This window comes from Heterodontus francisci, chromosome 44, assembly GCF_036365525.1.
Source record: "Heterodontus francisci isolate sHetFra1 chromosome 44, sHetFra1.hap1, whole genome shotgun sequence".
NCBI classification, from domain to species: domain Eukaryota; kingdom Metazoa; phylum Chordata; class Chondrichthyes; order Heterodontiformes; family Heterodontidae; genus Heterodontus; species Heterodontus francisci.
Window position 1 is genome coordinate 10679998 of NC_090414.1, and position 18215 is coordinate 10698212.

Genomic DNA, 18215 nt, shown 5'->3' on the forward strand with positions numbered 1-18215 from the left:
TGTCCCTCTGTAACCTTCAACATCCTTCGGCACTATCCACAACTCCACCGACATTCGTGTCATCCGCAAATTTACTAACCCACCCTTCTACACCCTGATCCAGGTCATTTATAAAAATGACAAACAGCAGTCAACCCAAAACAGATCCTTGCGGTACACCACTAGTAACTAAACTCCAGTTATGGTTTGCCATAAACCATACCCTCTGTCTTCTTTCAGTTAGCCAATTTCTGATCCAAAGCAATAAATCACCTTCAATCCCATACTTCCGTATTTTCTGCAATAGCCTACCGTGGGGAACTTTATCAAACGCCTTACTGAAATCCATATACACCACATCCACGGTTTTACCCTCATCCACCTGTTTGGTCACCTTCTCAAAAACTCAATAAGGTTTGTGAGGCACGACCTACCCTTCACAAAACCGTGCTGACTATCGCTAATGAACTTATTCTTTTCAAGATGATTATAAATCCTATCTCTTATAACCTCTTCCAACATTTTACCCAGAACCGAAGTAAGGCTCACAGGTCTATAATTACCAGGGCTGTCTCTACTCCCCTTCTTGAACAAGGGGACAACATTTGCTATCCTCCAGTCTTCCGGCACTATTCCTGTCGACAATGACAACATAAAGATCAAGGACAAAGGCTCTGCAATCTCCTCCCTGGCTTCCCAGAGAATCCTAGGATAAATCCCATCTGGCCCAGGGGACTTATCTATTTTCACACTTTTCAAAATTGCTAACACCTCCTCCTTGTGAACCTCAATCCCATCAAGCCTAGTAGTCTGTATCTCAGTATTCTCCTCGACAACATTTTCTTTCTCGACTGTAAATACTGACGAAAAATATTCATTTGACTCTTCCCCTATCTCCTCTGATTCCACACACTACTTCCCACTACTATCCTTGATTGGCCCTAATCTAACTCTCGTCATTCTTTTATTCCTGATATACCTATAGAAAGGTTTAGGGTTTTCCTTGATCGTATCCGCCAATGACTTCTCGTGTCCTCTCCTCGCTCTTCTTAGCTCCCCCTTTAGATCCTTCCTGGCTAGCTTGTAACTCTCAAGCGCCCTAACTGAGCCTTCATGTCTCATCCTAACATAAGCCTTCTTCTTCCTCTTGACAAGCGCTTCAACTTCTTTAGTAAACCACGGCTCCTTCGCTCGACAACTTTCTCCCTGCCTGACAGGTACATACTTATCAAGGACACGCAGTAGCTGCTCTCTCAATAAGCTCCACATTTCGATTGTGCCCATCACCTGCAGTTTCCTTCCCCATCCGATGCATCCTATATATTGCCTAATCGCATTATAATTTGCTTTCCCACAGCTATAATTCTTGCCCTGCGGTATATACCTGTGCCTGCCCATCGCTAAGGTAAACCTAACCGATTGTGATCACTATCACCAAAGTGCTCACCTACATCTAAATCTAACACCTGGCCGGGTTCTCCCGCTCCTGTCGAGAATCATCTTCATTATCCTTTCCTCTACATCTCTGGAACTATTCGGAGGTCGATCGAAAACTCCCAACAGGGTGACCTCTCCTCTCCTGTTTCTAACCTCGGCCCATACTACCTCAGTAGACGAGTCCTCAAACGTCCTTTCTGCCGCCGTAATATTCTCCTTGATTAACAATGTCACCTCCCCCCACCCCCCTCTTTTACCATCTTCTCTGTTATTACTGAAACATCTAAATCCCGGAACCTGCAACATCCATTCCTGTCCCTGCTCTACATATGTCTCCGAAATGGCCACAACATCGAGATCCCAGGTACCAACTAATGCTGCAAGCTCACCCACCTTATTCCGGATGCTCCTGGTGTTGAAGTAGACACACTTTAAACCAAGTTCTTGCCAGTGCCCTCTTGCGTCCTTGTAACCTTATCCCTGACCTCACTACTCTCAATATCCTGTGCACTGGAACTACAATTTAGGTTCCCATCCCCCTGCTAAATTAGTTTAAACCCCACCCCCCCCCCCCCGAAGAGCACTAGCAAATCTCCACCCCAGGGTATTGGTACCACTCTGGTTCAGGTGAAGACCATCCTGTTTGTAGAGGTCCCACCTACCCCAGAAAGAGCCCCAATTATCCAGGAAACCAAAACCCTCCCTCCTACACCATCCCTGCAGCCACACGTTCGATTCCTCTCTCTCCCTATTTCTCGCTTCGCTAGCACGTGGCACGGGCAACAACCCAGAGATAGCAACTCTGTTTGTTCTCGCTCGAAGCTTCCACCCTAGCTCCCTGAATTTCTGCCTTAAATCCCCATCTCTCTTCCTACCTATGTCGTTGGTGCCTATGTGGACCACGACTTGGGGCTGCTCCCCCTCCCCCTTAAGTATCCCAAAAACACGATCCGAGACATCATGAACCCTGGCACCTGGGAGGCAACACACCAACCGTGAGTCTCTCTCGTTCCCACAGAACCTGCTATCTGTTCCCCTAACTATGGAGTCCCCAATCACTAATGCCCTGCTCCTCTTTCCCCTTCCCTTCTGAGCAACAGGGACAGACTCTGTGCCAGAGACATGTACCCCAGTGCTTACCCCGGTAAGTCGTCCCCCCCAACAGTATCCAAAAAGGTATACTTGTTGTTGACTGAAACGGCCACAGGGGATCCCTGCACTGCCTGCTGGTTCCCTCTCCTTCCCCTGACGGTAACCCATCTACCTACTTCTTTTACCTGAGGTGTGATTACCTCCCTATAACTCCTCTCAATAACCCACTCCACCTCCCGAATGATCCGAAGTTCATCCAGCTCCAGCTCCAGTTTCCTAACGCGGTTCTCGAGGAGCTGGAGTTGGGTGCACTTCCCGCAGATGCAGTCCCTGCCGTTCACAATGTCCAGTACCTTCCAGTTCTGAGGAAAACCGATGACTTGAAACGTTAGAACTGCTTATTTCTCCAGAGACGCCGCCTGGCGTGCTGAATGTGTGTAGCATTTTCCTATTTACTCAGCTTTACAGTTGTTTCAGTATTTTGTTTTCACGATAATGCTTAAGCCTGGATATCAAGCGGGATGTAGATTGGTGGTAACAGGAGTTTCAGATTTCTAACTCCACAGTCTGCTTCTTTTCTGCTTGTGGGTTTCCTAAGCGTGAAATCAGCCGATTGATGGGCTTGGATTACGGTTGGGAAGGGAGGAGTCTGGGGGGTATTTTGAGGGAAATATTTTGCGAGGGGGAATAATTTCCGGGGGACAAATTTGCGGTGGGGGCTATTGCGGGGCGAGGGGAGGCAAAGAAAGAGAGAGAAAGCAGAAAAATTGAAAAAGGAGAGAGAAAGCAGAAAAAGAGAGAGAAAGAGACAACGTCCGAGAGGGAGAGGAAGTCAGAAAGAGACAAAGAAAAAGAAGTCAGAGAAATGGATAAAAGACAGCAAGAAACAGAAAATAATAAAGATAAATAAAGAGAAAAGGCAGAAAAAATGTGGAGGGAAAAAAGGGGAGGGAAAGAACGGAGACACAAAGAAATTGCAGACACCAGAGAGACAGAAAACCAATTGCAGAAAGTCACAGAGAAACACTGAAAGAGAAATAAAAACATAAAGCGAGAGAGAGATTGAGAGAGAGATGGCGAGATAAAGCCAGTGAAACAGAAAGACACACAATCACTCATAGAGAAGCAAAGAGAGAAACACAGAGAGAGGGAGAGAGAAATTGAGAGAGAGAGAGAAACAGAAAGAGAGAGAGAGAAACAGAGGGAGATGTAGCTAGAAAAAGCCAGTGAGACAGAAAGACACAGAATCACTCAGAGAGAAACATAAAGAGAAACACAGAAAGAGGAAGAGAAACAAAAAGTGAGCAGAGAGGGTTTGAGAGAGAGAGAGAGAGATTGAGAGAGAGATGGCCAGAGAAAGCCAGTGAGACAGAAAGAAACGCAATCACTCACAGAGAAACAGAGAGAGACACACACACCAAGTGAGGATGAGAGAGAGAGAAACAGAGAGAGAGAGAGGGAGAGAAACACAGAGAGACAGAAGGAGTGAGAAACACAGAGAAAGGGAGAGAGAGAGAAATACAGAGAGAGGGAGAGAGAGAAAAACAGACAGGGAAACAGAGAGATTGAGGGAGAGAGAGACTGGGGGAGAGAGATTGAGGGAGGGAGAGATTTGAGGGAGAGATTGAAAGAGAGAGATAGAGAGATCAATTGAGAGAGAGAGAGATTGAGATATATTGGGAGAACTAGATTGAGATGGAGAGATTGAAAGGGAGAGATTGAGAGAGAGAGAGAGATTGAGAGGGATAGATTTAGAGAGAGAGACAGATTGAGAGGGATAGATTGAGTCATATGAAGGGAGAAAGGCAGAGAGGAACAATAAAGATGTGATACTCACTATCCGACATGGTCTGCGCTCGATCGTTGAACTTTACAACCTTCCCTCCATCATTTCGTCCATGGGGAAAAGATTCTGGACAACGGCATTGGGGTGGAATTGGAGGAATGGTTCAGGACTGGGACAGAGAGAGGGATTCAGACTGGACTCTCACACACACACACACTGTAATCAGCTTGAAATTCACCTGGGGACAGAGACACAGAGACTGAGACACAGAAACTCACTTTCGGACACCAGCAGCATAGAAAGAAAGAATGGGGGCTGATGTTGCCCTAATATATCCCAGAACCTGTCACTCAAAACAGCCGGTCCACCCAAAATACAGCTCATCCAACCAGCTGTCAACTTTGCCCATCTGGACACTCCCTCCTAGGTATGGGACAGTCCAAGGTGATTCTCTGTGTAAACAGGGAATAGAGGAGAAAGGAAAATTCCAACCATATCCCAAATGGACAATTCCAGACAGAAACCTGTCTGTCTGCCTGTCTGTCTGTCTCTCTCCCGCCTCCAAAAACCTCACTAGCAGAGCAGAAAAGCTGTTGTAATTTAAAACCTGGAGGGGCCGGTTTGGATAATGACCATTTAACACTAATTGCATTAAATGTCTTTCATTATTCACCTCCAGTTAACTGAAAGTTCAGAAAATGACTGTAAATGTCTCACTGCAGTTACCTTGAAATTCTGGCAAAGAGTTTTTGCTTGAGAGGCCGGTTTGACTGCACTATAAACAGACAGTTTTTATTCGGTTTTTCAATTCCACTGTGTGACAACGACTGAAACTAGATCGAAGTTAATGATGCAGCCAAGAGAACATTTATAACCGGTGACATTTCACACAACAATTCTCACCCATATTTACCGTTATATTTGTCAATTATACTTTGCACTGCATTTGATGCTGCTGTATTTATGTATTAGTATGTACTCAATCGAAAAAACCTTCATAACATTCACCAGTTTAATCTTACAAGGGTTTACAAAGCTGGGAAATGGCCATTTAACACAAATAGTATGAAAGATCTTCCACTTTTCACCTCCACTTTATTTAAAGTTCAGCGATAAAGACCTCTACATTCTGAAAAAATAGTTTTTACTGCTGCAATAAAGTGTCACTTGTTTCCAGGTTTCACACTAACCTATTTCATAGGAACAAACCCAACTGGAACACAATCTGTTTCCTTCATGAGTTTGTTAATGTGCATTAGCTCACCCTTAAAGCTATCCTCTCTGAATTATAGAGTCCTATATCTTTCAGCATGTCTTACAACAAAGATGATTCAAAGTGGAAGAACAAAGAAAAGAACAAAGAAAATTACAGCACAGGGACCGGCCCTTCGGCCCTCCAAGCCTGCGCCGATCCAGATCCTCTATCTAAACATGTCGCCTATTTTCTAAGGGTCTGTATCTTTTGCCTATTTATTACACTTCACATTTAAGTTGCATTTTAATCACTCCGAAATTGTCGGCTATTCCTTGAAACCTCTCCGCCTTTCTCTCTCAGATACACACAGTCTTCCTTCGAGACTGGCAAACCTCCTTTGCACTCTCTCCAAGGCCTTGACATCCTTCCTAAAGTGTGGTGCCCAGGATCGAACACAATACTGCAGTTGAGGCCGAACCAGCAGTTTGAATGAGGTAATTGATTTTAATTCCTTGTCTTATTTATATAAAAAATCATCATATGCCGTAACAGGCTTACTGATGCCTTTTGCTCTAATGTCAATGATCTTTAAATTCGTATTTTTTTTGGGCATTACTGCAAATATGTCCTTCAAACTGGAGGAGTCACAGTTGTCTGGTGAGAACACTATGTGTCAATAGAAAGGAATGAGATATCATAAAATAAGGGAGCTCAATCAGTGGGTACTCTGAGGTGGGAAAGGGTCCAGGTTCCAATTGCAGGATCTGTGCTGACATAGCTGATTGCACAGAGACCAGAAGGATGCAATGGCATTCACACATATGCACACAAACACACAAAAACCTTCAAAGAAGAAATGTTTCAGGCACTCCGATGGGAATGGTGTGGGAATGGAGTAAGGATATTCCATCGAATGTTACAAATGGTTCATTTCAGGACCCTATCTCTCTCTCTCTCTCCTCCCGCATACTCCCCCCACCCCCAAGACCAAGACCTCATCCAAGACCTCATTTGCAACTGAATGTAGAAAAAGTGCTGCAATGTAAAACCTGAAGTGGCCTGTTTGGAAAATGGCCATTTGATACAAATTATATTAAGTGCCTTTCACTATTCACCCCCAGTTTACAGTAAGTGCAGCAATAACGTGAAATTCTGGCAAAGAGTTTTTGCTGGAGAGGCCTGTTTGTTGCAGTTTGAGGAACAACCAATTTTTATTAGGTTTCTCAGTTCCTCTGGGTGACAATCCCTGAAAGTACAGCCAGGTAAATGATGCAGCCAAGAAAACGTTTACAACTGGTGACATTTCACAGTACAATTCTGACCCATATTTACACTTGTATCTGCAAAACATTCGCTTCTTAATGTTGTCGCATTTATGCATTATTCAGTAAGCATTCAAAATAATTTTCTCAACATTTAGCACTGTAACGTCACTAGGGTTTGCAACGTTGAAAAACAGCCATTTCAGCACACATTTTGTCAAAGGCCGTTAATTTCTCACCTCCAGTTTACATAAAGCTCAGCAATTACGACCTCGAAAATGTGGCAATGAGTTTTTGCTGCTGCAATAAAGTGCCACTTGTTGCAATTTCCCTGGAGAAACAAATAGTATTCAAAATCCTTTCACTCAGTTTGGATAAACGAGGACAGTTTGTTTCCAGTATCAGAGAGAATTCTGGAACCAGAGAGCACAGAACGAAGGTGAATAAAAATGGGAGAGCGATGCGAGGAGATAATCAGGGAAAATAATCCAGCACAAGTTGTTCTGGTCTGGAATGCACTGTCCGACAGATTGGTGAAAACAGATTTGATATCTATGATCAAAAGCTAATTGCATCAATACTTCAATTTCTCTCATTAATAGTAGAAAAGATAACAGCACAAATAGGGAATTGAGAGATGTCATAAATTTAGTGATGAAGAATTCAACGCAACTTATTCAGCGTATTTTTATTTTCAAATGAATGTTTGGACATTATTTGATGTTCTTGATTTATTTCTGCATTAGCGCTTACTAACACAAAATAATTTTTCAAACAGAAAGTAGGTTAATATTACAAGCATTAACATAGTTGGAAAATTACCAATTAACACGAGTTGTATTTAAATTCTTTCATTAAGCGTCTAAATGTTACACAAAGTGTCAGATTGACACAAACATGCATTCCTCAAACAGACAGCAAACTTTCAAACTCTCAGGAAAACAGAATATTCCCATCAGCAATGGCTCAATACCTCCATCTGCTGATGTCTCTGTCTCAATGCAGTTACTGCACCCTCTCACCATCTCCATCTGCTGGTGTCCCTGCCTCAATATAGTTAATGTCCCCTCCCACTATCTCCATCTGCTGGTGTCCCCGTCTCACTGCAGTTAATGCACCCCCTCACCATCTCCATCTGCTGGTGTCTCAGTCTCACTGCAATCACTGTCCCCGCTCTCCATCTCCTTCTACTGGTGTCCCTGTCTCACTGCAGTTACTGTCCCCTCTAACCATTCCATGTGCTCGTGTCCCTGTCTCACTGCAGTTACAGTCCCCTCTAACCATCTCCATCTGATCGAGTCCCTGCCTCAATGCAGTTACTGCCCCCTCTCACAATCTCCATCTGCTGGTGCCCCTGTCTCACTGCAGTTACTGCACCCTCTCACCATCTCCATCTGCTGGTGTCCCTGCCTCAATGCAGTCACTGCCCCCTCGCACCAACTCCATCTGCTGGAGTCCCTGCCTCAATGTAGTCACTGTCCCCTCTCACAATCTCCATCTGCTGGTGTCCCCGTCTCACTGCAGTTACTGTACCCTCTCACCATCTCCATCTGCTGGTGTCTCAGTCTCAGTGCAGTCACTGTTCCCGCTCACCATCTCCATCTGCTGGTGTTGCTGTCTCACTGCAGTTACTGTCCCCTCTAACCATCTCCATCTGCTCGTGTCCCTGTCTCACTGCATTTACAGTCACCTCTCACTATCTTCATCTGCTGGTGTCCCTGCCTCAATATAGTTACTGTCCCCTCTCACAATCTCCATCTGCTGGTGTCCCCGTCTCACTGCAGTTACTGCACCCTCTCACAATCTCCATCTGCTGGTGTCTCAGTCTCACTGCAGTCACTGTCCCCGCTCACCATCTCCTTCTTTTGGTATCCCTGTCTCACTGCAGTTACTGTCCCCTCTAACCATCTCCATCTGCCCGTGTCCCTGTCTCACTGCATTTACAGTCACCTCTCACTATCTTCATCTGCTCGTGTCCCTGCCTCAATGCAGTTACTGTCCCCTCTCACAATCTCCATCTGCAGATGTCCCTGTCTCACTGCAGTTACTGCACCCTCTCAACATCTCCATCTGCTGGTGTCCCTGCCTCAATGCAGCTACTGTCCCCTCTCACCATCTCCATCTGCTGGAGTCCCTGCCTCAACGTAGTCACTGTCCCCTCTCACAATCTCCATCTGCTGGTGTCCCCGTCTCACTGCAGTTACTGCACCCTCTCACAATCTCCATCTGCTGGTGTCTCAGTCTCACTGCAGTCACTGTCCCCGCCCACCATCTCCATCTGCTGGTGTCCCTGTCTCACTGCAGTTACTGTCCCCTCTAAACATCTCCATCTGCTCGTGTCCCTGTCTCACTGCATTTACAATCACCTCTAACAATCTCCATCTGCTGGTGTCCCTGCCTCAATGCAGTTACTGTCCCCTCTCACACTCTCCATCTTCTGGTGTCCCTGTCTCACTGCAGTTACTGCACCCTCTCACCATCTCCATCTGCTGGTGTCCCTGCCAAAAATGCAGTTACTGTCCCCTCTCACAATCTCCATCTGCTGGTGTCTCTGTCTCACTGCAGTTGCTGCCCCTCTCACCACCTCCATCTGCTGGTGTCCCTGACTCACTGCAGTTACTGCCCTCTCTCACTATCTCCATCTGCTGGAGTCTCTGTCGCAGTGCAGTTACTGTCCTCCTCTCAAGATCTCCATTTGCTGGTGTCGCTGTCTTACTGGAGTTACTGCCCGCCTCACCATCTTCATCTGCTGGAGTCTCTGTCTCACTGCAGTTACTGCCCCCTCTCACCATCTCCAACTGCTGGTTTCTGTGTCTCACTGCAGTTACTGCTCCCTCTCACCATCTCCATCTGCTGGTGTCTCTGTCTCAGTGCAGTCACTGTTCACGCTCACCATCTCCATCTGCTGGTGTCGCTGTCTCACTGCAGTTGCTGTCACCTCTAACCATCTCCATCTGCTGGTGTCTCAGTCTCAGTGCAGTCACTGTTCCCGCTCACCATCTCCATCTGCTGGTGTCGCTGTCTCACTGCAGTTACTGTCCCCTCTAACCATCTCCATCTGCTCGTGTCCCATTCTCACTGCATTTACAGACACCACTCACCATCTCCATCTGCTGGTGTCCCTGCCTCAGTATAGTTACTGTCCGCTCTCACAATCTCCATCTGCTGGTGTCCCCGTCTCACTGCAGTTACTGCACCCTCTCACCATCTCCATCTGCTGGTGTCTCAGTCTCACTGCAGTCACTGACCCCGCTCACCATCTCCTTCTACTGGTATCCCTGTCTCACTGCAGTTACTGTCCCCTCTCACAATCTCCATCTGCTGGTGTCTCTGTCTCACTGCAGTTGCTGCCCCCTCTCACCACTTCCATCTGCTGGTGTCACTGACTCACTGCAGTTACTGCCCTCTCTCACTATCTCCATCTGCTGGAGTCTCTGTCGCAGTGCAGTTTCTGTCCTCCGCTCAAGATCTCCATTTGTTGGTGTCACTGTCTTACTGCAGTTACTGCCCGACTCACCATCTCCAACTGCTGGTTTCTGTGTCTCACTGCAGTTACTGTCCCCTATCACCATCTCCATCTGCTGGTGTCTGTCTCACTGCAGTTACTGCCCCCGCTCATCATCTCCATCTGCTGATGTCCCTGCCTCACTGCAGTTATGGCCCCCCTCACCATCTCCATCTGCGGATGTCCCTGTCTCACTGCAGTTACTGTCCCCTCTAACCATCTCCATCTGCTCGTGTCCCTGTCTCACTGCATTTACAGTCACCTCTCACTATCTTCATCTGCTGGTGTCCCTGCCTCAATATAGTTACTGTCCCCTCTCACAATCTCCATCTTCTGGTTTCCCCGCCTCACTGCAGTTACTGCACCCTCTCACCATCTCCATTTGCTGGTGTCTCAGTCTCACTGCAGTCACTGTCCCCGCTCACCATTCCATCTGCTCGTGTCCCTGTCTCACTGCAGTTACAGTCCCCTCTAACCATCTCCATCTGCTCGTGTCCCTGCCTCAATGCAGTTACTGTCCCTCTCTCACAATCTCCATCTGCTGATGTCCCTGTCTCACTGCAGTTACTGCACCCTCTCAACATCTCCATCTGCTGGTGTCCCTGCCTCAATGCAGTTACTGTCCCCTCTCACCATCTCCATCTGCTGGAGTCCCTGCCTCAATGTAGTCACTGTCCCCTCTCACAGTCTCCATCTGCTGGTGTCCCCGTCTCACTGCAGTTACTGCACCCTCTCACAATCTCCATCTGCTGGTGTCTCAGTCTCACTGCAGTCACTGTCCCCGCCCACCATCTCCATCTGCTGGTGTCCCTGTCTCACTGCAGTTACTGTTCCCTCTAAACATCTCCATCTGCTCGTGTCCCTGTCTCACTGCATTTACAATCACCTCTAACCATCTCCATCTGCTGGTGTCCTTGCCTCAATGCAGTTACTGTACCCTCTCACACTCTCCATCTGCTGGTGTCCCTGCCTCAATGCAGTTACTGTCCCCTCTCACAATCTCCATCTGCTGGTGTCTCTGTCTCACTGCAGTTGCTGCCCCCTCTCACCACCTCCATCTGCTGGTGTCCCTGACTCACTGCAGTTACTGTCCCCTCTCACAATCTCCATCTGCTGGTGTCTCTGTCTCACTGCAGTTGCTGCCCCCTCTCACCACCTCCATCTGCTGGTGTCCCTGACTCACTGCAGTTACTGCCCTCTCTCACTATCTCCATCTGCTGGAGTCTCTGTCGCAGTGCAGTTACTGTCCTCCTCTCAAGATCTCCATTTGCTGGTGTCACTGTCTCACTGGAGTTACTGCCCGCCTCACCATCTTCATCTGCTGGAGTCTCTGTCTCACTGCAGTTACTGCCCCCTCTCACCATCTCCAAAAGCTGGTTTCTGTGTCTCACTGCAGTTACTGCCCCCTCTCACCATCTCCATCTGCTGGTGTCTCTGTCTCAGTGCAGTCACTGATCCCGCTCACCATCTCCATCTGCTGGTGTCGCTGTCTCACTGCAGATACTGTCCCCTCTAACCATCTCCATCTGCTGGTGGCTCAGTCTCAGTGCACTCACTGTTCCCGCTCACCATCTCCATCTGCTGGTATCGCTGTCTCACTGCAGTTACTGTCCCCTCTAACCACCTCCATCTGCTCGTGTCCCTGTCTCACTGCATTTACAGTCACCACTCACCATCTTCATCTGCTGGTGTCCCTGCCTAAATATAGTTACTGTTCCTTCTCACAATCTCCATCTGCTGGTGTCCCCGTCTCACTGCAGTTACTGCACCCTCTCACCATCTCCATCTGCTGGTGTCTCTGTCTCACTGCAGGTACTGCCCCATCTCATCATCTCCATCTGCTGGTGTCTCAGTCTCACTGCAGTCACTGTCCCCTCTCACCATCTCCTTCTACCGGTATCCCTGTCTCACTGCAGTTACTGTCCCCTCTCACAATCTCCATCTGCTGGTGTCTCTGTCTCACTGCAGTTGCTGCCCCCTCTCACCACCTCCATCTGCTGGAGTCTCTGTCACAGTGCAGTTTCTGTCTTCTGCTCAAGATCTCCATTTGCTGGTGTCACTGTCTTACTGCACCTACTGCCCGACTCACCATCTCCATCTGCTGGAGTCTCTGTCTCACTGCAGTTACTGCCCCCTCTCACCATCTCCAACTGCTGGTTTCTGTGTCTCACTGCAGTTACTGCCCCCCTCTCACCATCTCCATCTGCTGGTGTCTCTGTCTCACTGCAGGTACTGCCCCCTCTCATCATCTCCATCTGCAAGATGTCCCTGTCTCATTGCAGTTACTGCACCATCTCACCATCTTCATCTGCTGGAGTCTCTGTCTCACTGCAGTTACTGCCCCCCTCACCATCTCCATCTGCTGGATTCCTTGACTCACTGCAGTTACTGTCCCCCTCACCATCTCCATCTGCGGATGTCCCTGTCTCATTGCAGTTACTGCACCATCTCACCATCTTCATCTGCTGGAGTCTCTGTCTCACTGCAGTTACTGCCCCCTCTCACCATCTCCATCTGCTGGTGTCCCTGCCTCAATGCAGTTACTGTCCCCCTCACCATCTCCATCTGAGGATGTCCCTGTCTCATTGCAGTTACTGCACCATCTCACCATCTTCATCGGCTGGAGTTTCTGTCTCACTGCAGTTACTGCCCCCTCTCACCATCGCCATCTGCTGGTATCCCTGTCTCACTGCAGTTACTGCACCCTCTCACCATCTCCATCTGCTCGTGTCCCTGTCTCACTGCATTTACAGTCACCTCTCACTATCTTCATCTGCTCGTGTCCCTGCCTCAATGCAGTTACTGTCCCCTCTCACAATCTCCATCTGCAGATGTCCCTGTCTCACTGCAGTTACTGCACCCTCTCAACATCTCCATCTGCTGGTGTCCCTGCCTCAATGTAGCTACTGTCCCCTCTCACCATCTCCATCTGCTGGAGTCCCTGCCTCAACGTAGTCACTGTCCCCTCTCACAATCTCCATCTGCTGGTGTCCCCGTCTCACTGCAGTTACTGCACCCTCTCACAATCTCCATCTGCTGGTGTCTCAGTCTCACTGCAGTCACTGTCCCCGCCCACCATCTCCATCTGCTGGTGTCCCTGTCTCACTGCAGTTACTGTCCCCTCTAAACATCTCCATCTGCTCGTGTCCCTGTCTCACTGCATTTACAATCACCTCTAACAATCTCCATCTGCTGGTGTCCCTGCCTCAATGCAGTTACTGTCCCCTCTCACACTCTCCATCTTCTGGTGTCCCTGTCTCACTGCAGTTACTGCACCCTCTCACCATCTCCATCTGCTGGTGTCCCTGCCAAAAATGCAGTTACTGTCCCCTCTCACAATCTCCATCTGCTGGTGTCTCTGTCTCACTGCAGTTGCTGCCCCTCTCACCACCTCCATCTGCTGGTGTCCCTGACTCACTGCAGTTACTGCCCTCTCTCACTATCTCCATCTGCTGGAGTCTCTGTCGCAGTGCAGTTACTGTCCTCCTCTCAAGATCTCCATTTGCTGGTGTCACTGTCTTACTGGAGTTACTGCCCGCCTCACCATCTTCATCTGCTGGAGTCTCTGTCTCACTGCAGTTACTGTCCCCTCTAACCATCTCCATCTGCTCGTGTCCCATTCTCACTGCATTTACAGACACCACTCACCATCTCCATCTGCTGGTGTCCCTGCCTCAATATAGTTACTGTCCGCTCTCACAATCTCCATCTGCTGGTGTCCCCGTCTCACTGCAGTTACTGCACCCTCTCACCATCTCCATCTGCTGGTGTCTCAGTCTCACTGCAGTCACTGACCCCGCTCACCATCTCCTTCTACTGGTATCCCTGTCTCACTGCAGTTACTGTCCCCGCTCACAATCTCCATCTGCTGGTGTCTCTGTCTCACTGCAGTTGCTGCCCCCTCTCACCACCTCCATCTGCTGGTGTCACTGACTCACTGCAGTTACTGCCCTCTCTCACTATCTCCATCTGCTGGAGTCTCTGTCGCAGTGCAGTTTCTGTCCTCCGCTCAAGATCTCCATTTGTTGGTGTCACTGTCTTACTGCAGTTACTGCCCGACTCACCATCTCCAACTGCTGGTTTCTGTGTCTCACTGCAGTTACTGCCCCCTATCACCATCTCCATCTGCTGGTGTCTGTCTCACTGCAGTTACTGCCCCCGCTCATCATCTCCATCTGCTGGTGTCCCTGTCTCACTGCAGTTATGGCCCCCCTCACCATCTCCATCTGCGGATGTCCCTGTCTCACTGCAGTTACTGTCCCCTCTAACCATCTCCATCTGCTCGTGTCCCTGTCTCACTGCATTTACAGTCACCTCTCACTATCTTCATCTGCTGGTGTCCCTGCCTCAATATAGTTACTGTCCCCTCTCACAATCTCCATCTGCTGGTTTCCCCGCCTCACTGCAGTTACTGCACCCTCTCACCATCTCCATTTGCTGGTGTCTCAGTCTCACTGCAGTCACTGTCCCCGCTCACCATTCCATCTGCTCGTGTCCCTGTCTCACTGCAGTTACAGTCCCCTCTAACCATCTCCATCTGCTCGTGTCCCTGCCTCAATGCAGTTACTGTCCCCTCTCACAATCTCCATCTGCTGATGTCCCTGTCTCACTGCAGTTACTGCACCCTCTCAACATCTCCATCTGCTGGTGTCCCTGCCTCAATGCAGTCACTGTCCCCTCTCACAGTCTCCATCTGCTGGTGTCCCAGTCTCACTGCAGTTACTGCACCCTCTCACAATCTCCATCTGCTGGTGTCTCAGTCTCACTGCAGTCACTGTCCCCGCCCACCATCTCCATCTGCTGGTGTCCCTGTCTCACTGCAGTTACTGTTCCCTCTAAACATCTCCATCTGCTCGTGTCCCTGTCTCACTGCATTTACAATCACCTCTAACCATCTCCATCTGCTGGTGTCCTTGCCTCACTGCAGTTACTGTCCCCTCTCACAATCTCCATCTGCTGGTGTCTCTGTCTCACTGCAGTTGCTGCCCCCTCTCACCACCTCCATCTGCTGGTGTCCCTTACTCACTGCAGTTACTGTCCCCTCTCACAATCTCCATCTGCTGGTGTCTCTGTCTCACTGCAGTTGCTGCCCCCTCTCACCACCTCCATCTGCTGGTGTCCCTGACTCACTGCAGTTACTGCCCTCTCTCACTATCTCCAACTGCTGGAGTCTCTGTCGCAGTGCAGTTACTGTCCTCCTCTCAAGATCTCCATTTGCTGGTGTCACTGTCTCACTGGAGTTACTGCCCGCCTCACCATCTTCATCTGCTGGAGTCTCTGTCTCACTGCAGTTACTGCCCCCTCTCACCATCTCCAACTGCTGGTTTCTGTGTCTCACTGCAGTTACTGCCCCCTCTCACCATCTCCATCTGCTGGTGTCTCTGTCTCAGTGCAGTCACTGATCCCGCTCACCATCTCCATCTGCTGGTGTCGCTGTCTCACTGCAGTTACTGTCCCCTCTAACCATCTCCATCTGCTGGTGTCTCAGTCTCAGTGCAGTCACTGTTCCCGCTCACCATCTCCATCTGCTGGTATCGCTGTCTCACTGCAGTTACTGTCCCCTCTAACCATCTCCATCTGCTCGTGTCCCTGTCTCACTGCATTTACAGTCACCACTCACCATCTTCATCTGCTGGTGTCCCTGCCTAAATATAGTTACTGTTCCTTCTCACAATCTCCATCTGCTGGTGTCCCGGTCTCACTGCAGTTACTGCACCCTCTCACCATCTCCATCTGCTGGTGTCTCTGTCTCACTGCAGTTGCTGCCCCCTCTCACCACCTCCATCTGCTGGAGTCTCTGTCACAGTGCAGTTTCTGTCTTCCGCTCAAGATCTCCATTTGCTGGTGTCACTGTCTTACTGCACTTACTGCCCGACTCACCATCTTCATCTGCTGGAGTCTCTGTCTCACTGCAGTTACTGCCCCCTCTCACCATCTCCAACTGCTGGTTTCTGTGTCTCACTGCAGTTACTGCCCCCCTCTCACCATCTCCATCTGCTGGTGTCTCTGTCTCACTGCAGGTACTGCCCCCTCTCATCATCTCCATCTGCAAGATGTCCCTGTCTCATTGCAGTTACTGCACCATCTCACCATCTTCATCTGCTGGAGTCTCTGTCTCACTGCAGTTACTGCCCCCCTCACCATCTCCATCTGCTGGATTCCTTGACTCACTGCAGTTACTGTCCCTCTCACCATCTCCATCTGCGGATGTCCCTGTCTCATTGCAGTTACTGCACCATCTCACCATCTTCATCTGCTGGAGTCTCTGTCTCACTGCAGTTACTGCCCCCTCTCACCATCTCCATCTGCTGGTGTCCCTGCCTCAATGCAGTTACTGTCCCCCTCACCATCTCCATCTGAGGATGTCCCTGTCTCATTGCAGTTACTGCACCATCTCACCATCTTCATCTGCTGGAGTTTCTGTCTCACTGCAGTTACTGCCCCCTCTCACCATCGCCATCTGCTGGTATCCCTGTCTCACTGCAGTTACTGCACCCTCTCACCATCTCCATCTGCTCGTGTCCCTGTCTCACTGCATTTACAGTCACCTCTCACTATCTTCATCTGCTCGTGTCCCTGCCTCAATGCAGTTACTGTCCCCTCTCACAATCTCCATCTGCAGATGTCCCTGTCTCACTGCAGTTACTGCACCCTCTCAACATCTCCATCTGCTGGTGTCCCTGCCTCAATGCAGCTACTGTCCCCTCTCACCATCTCCATCTGCTGGAGTCCCTGCCTCCACGTAGTCACTGTCCCCTCTCACAATCTCCATCTGCTGGTGTCCCCGTCTCACTGCAGTTACTGCACCCTCTCACAATCTCCATCTGCTGGTGTCTCAGTCTCACTGCAGTCACTGTCCCCGCCCACCATCTCCATCTGCTGGTGTCCCTGTCTCACTGCAGTTACTGTCCCCTCTGAACATCTCCATCTGCTCGTGTCCCTGTCTCACTGCATTTACAAACACCTCTAACAATCTCCATCTGCTGGTGTCCCTGCCTCAATGCAGTTACTGTCCCCTCTCACACTCTCCATCTTCTGGTGTCCCTGTCTCACTGCAGTTACTGCACCCTCTCACCATCTCCATCTGCTGGTGTCCCTGCCAAAAATGCAGTTACTGTCCCCTCTCACAATCTCCATCTGCTGGTGTCTCTGTCTCACTGCAGTTGCTGCCCTCTCTCACTATCTCCATCTGCTGGAGTCTCTGTCGCAGTGCAGTTACTGTCCTCCTCTCAAGATCTCCATTTGCTGGTGTCACTGTCTTACTGGAGTTACTGCCCGCCTCACCATCTTCATCTGCTGGAGTCTCTGTCTCACTGCAGTTACTGCCCCCTCTCAACATCTCCAACTGCTGGTTTCTGTGTCTCACTGCAGTTACTGCCCCCTCTCACCATCTCCATCTGCTGGTGTCTCTGTCTCAGTGCAGTCACTGTTCACGCTCACCATCTCCATCTGCTGGTGTCGCTGTCTCACTGCAGTTGCTGTCACCTCTAACCATCTCCATCTGCTGGTGTCTCAGTCTCAGTGCAGTCACTGTTCCCGCTCACCATCTCCATCTGCTGGTGTCGCTGTCTCACTGCAGTTACTGTCCCCTCTAACCATCTCCATCTGCTCGTGTCCCTTTCTCACTGCATTTACAGACACCACTCACCATCTCCATCTGCTGGTGTCCCTGCCTCAATATAGTTACTGTCCGCTCTCACAATCTCCATCTGCTGGTGTCCCCGTCTCACTGCAGTTACTGCACCCCCTCACCATCTCCATCTGCTGGTGTCTCAGTCTCACTGCAGTCACTGACCCCGCTCACCATCTCCTTCTACTGGTATCCCTGTCTCACTGCAGTTACTGTCCCCTCTCACAATCTCCATCTGCTGGTGTCTCTGTCTCACTGCAGTTGCTGCCCCCTCTCACCACTTCCATCTGCTGGTGTCACTGACTCACTGCAGTTACTGCCCTCTCTCA